This window comes from Dipodomys spectabilis, unplaced genomic scaffold (assembly GCF_019054845.1).
Source record: "Dipodomys spectabilis isolate Male_0828 unplaced genomic scaffold, ASM1905484v1 ptg000266l, whole genome shotgun sequence".
NCBI lineage: Eukaryota > Metazoa > Chordata > Mammalia > Rodentia > Heteromyidae > Dipodomys > Dipodomys spectabilis.
Genome location: NW_024870943.1, coordinates 1,862,257 through 1,865,343, shown reverse-complemented (window position 1 = coordinate 1,865,343; position 3,087 = coordinate 1,862,257).

The window sequence follows — 3,087 nt, the reverse complement described above, 5'->3', positions numbered from 1 at the left end:
GGAAAAAGAGCTCCATGCATATATACCTGAAAGAAGGCAGGAGTAATCAACCTCCAAGTGAGGGATGGAAAAAGAGCTTCCATGCAAATGTATCTGCAAGAGGGCAGGAGTAGCCATATTGGTATCTGATAAAACAGAGCAGTTATTAAAATCAGTAGAAGAGAAAAGGAAGGTCATGACATATTAATAAAGGGAATGACCCATCAAGAGTGAATCATGGCTGGGAAGGTGGCTCAGTGGTAGAGCGCTTGCCTTGCATGCTCAAGGCCCTGGGTTCGATTCCTCAGCACCACATAAGCAAAAAGAAAAAAGCTGGAAGTGGCGCTGTGGCTCAAGTGGTAGAGCGCTAGCCTTGAGCTGAAGAGCTGAGGGACAGCGCCCAGGCCCAGAGTTCAGGCCCCACGACCGGACCCCCCCACAAAAAGAGTGAATCACACTGGTCAATATGCACCAAATAATGGGGAACCTAAATCTGCTTTAAAACAATAGTTTTGGACTTGCGGAACAGGATAGACCCATACACAATAATAGTGGGAGATTTTATTTATTTTTTATTTATTTATTTTTAATAGTGGGAGATTTTAATACCCTGCTCTCACCAAAGGACAGGTCAACCAAACAAAAGATATGCAAAGGAGTCTGTGAACTAAATGACACCATAACCCAAATGGACTTAAGAACCATCTACAGTGGCTCTGTAGCTCAAGTGGTAGAGTGCTAGCCTTGAGCTGAAGAGTTGAGGGACAGTGCCCAGGCCCAGAGTTCAAGCCCCACAATGGACAAACAAACAAACAAACAACAAAAAAACCATCTACAGAGTTCTCCACCCAACAAGGGCCCAATTCACATTCTTCTCAGCAGCTCATGAAACATTCTTCAAAACAAAGGACCCAAACAAATATAAGAGGATTGACATAATTCCTTGCATCCTATCTGACCACAGTGGAATCAAACCTGTTTTCAACAACAAAACAAAATGCAGAAATTACTCAAACACTTGGAAACCGAATAATACATGACTGAATAACACGACCTGAATAACACAGAAGAAATGAAGGATAATGACACAATTGTAAGATTCAGTCTGTGGAGCAGATGGATGGACTGGTCTTTTTCCATCATGGGCTGTTTTGATCAGTTTTAGAGCATTCTGTTTGATTATTGTTCTGCAACTCTCTTCTCTCTATTCGTATACATATGTAATATGGAGAATACAATGTAATATTATTTATACGTTATAGAAAATTTCCATACCAGTTGCCATTTATTGTAACCTGAGTCCCCACTGAGTCACCTGTGTGTTTTTGCAGAGATTGTAGCCATGTCCAAGGGCAGTCACTAGCATCTTCCTCCTCCTACATGTCTTGGAAATCCTCTCCCCGTAATTAGTGTCGCCCCATTTCTTTTCTAGAAAGGTCAGGAGGTTGCGGCTGTCTAAGCTGTGGCTTCCTCTGGGAAGCAGTGACTGCATGGGTTGTGCCAGTGCTGCATGGGGTCGCCCACAGGGCTTCCTGCTCCCTGTGTGTTACGCTGGTGCCCCAGGGATCCTGGACATGAGCTGCACAAAGTCCGCAATAATCACCTCACAGATGCTAGCGGGAGGTTTACTTCTTAATTGTCACCTGGGAAAAGACTTCCAGAAAGTTCTGGGCTTCTGAAGTCTGCATGTTGCCAGTACAGGCAAGATGATAATTGTGGGTGTGAGGGGAGGGGAGGTCAGCTCCCAAGTACCCTGCACCCTGAGCTCAGGGTCTGACTCCCCATGCCCCGCAGAGCACCTCCTGCACTGCAGTTAGCCTGGCACATGTCTGCCTTTGTGAACAGAACGGCAGAATCCATAAGGGCCAAGAACGTCACAGGAAGGTTTAGAGAAGTGCTCACATTCTGGGTGTGTAACAATGCCTAGGACAGGGGTCATTTTGCTTCTATTCCTAAGGCATACCAGCTCATAGTCTATGAAGAATGAAGAAGTGATCACCCATTTCCCCCTGAGTTGCAAGGACTCAGCTGTGCTCTACAGTGACGATCCAGTCTTAGCCAAAGCCTCTTAGCTCTGGTCAATGATCAAGTATTTCAGGTGAGATCTATGGGGCTTGGAGATGCTAGGCTCTGTTGCCATGGTACCCACCGGCATCCCATAGCCTGTGTCCCCAGGCAGGCTCACCAGCTCCCTGCAGAGTGGCCCCCAAATGACAGCAGTGGTATGGCTGTGGGAATAGTCTTCAGAGTACAGTTGGAGCAAGGACTTGAGTGCAATTCCTACCTTCTCTGCCATCCCGTCTGTCCCACGTGGGGTGCAGGCTGACACCTCAGAATCTGTCCTGGAACATCTGAGGATCCCTCACTTTGTCTCCTGAGCAGAGCTGCTCCCCAAGCACTGCGGGAGGTGTGGGTAACACCACAGAAATGCTATTCATGACACTCACAATGGGCTCCGTGGAGATAATTCTGTGAGACACCAGCAGAAAATCAGACAGGTGCAGGAGCAGAGCTCCAGCCCCCTCTGTGTCCTTCCTGGAGTCCAGACCTTCACGGACATCCTGCTGCCCTTGAATACCTGGGCTGCTTGCACATGCCCAGCTGGCTTCTAGTGAGCACAGCAGCTATGGTTTCTGGGTGTTTTGCAATGTGAGTCCCTTTCTGCCCCTGAGCCAGGACTTGAGTGACTCCTGTCTCTGCTTGGCCAGGATCAGGAAGAGGAAAATCTTCTCACTTCTCAGGACACATGGACAATTGCTGTGTGTGCAGCACTCAGTTTTCCTTTTCACATCTGTGTGGTCTTTGGGCTGCAAACACTGGAGGCACCCCTCAAGCACACCCCAAGGAACTTAATACCCTCCTTTCTGAACTGTATTTATTTTTCTCAGTCATGGTGCTTGAACTCTGGGCCTGGGTGCTGTCTCTGAGCTATTCAGCTCCAGGTGAGCACCTTGCTACTTGAGCCATGGCACCACTTCCAGTTTTCTGGTGGTTATTAAAGATGAGAGTTTCATGGAGTTTCCTGCCTAGGCTGGCTTTGAACTGTGATCCTCAGATCTCAGCCTCCTGAGTAGCCAGGCATGAGCAACCAGGGCCATGCTTAATTAC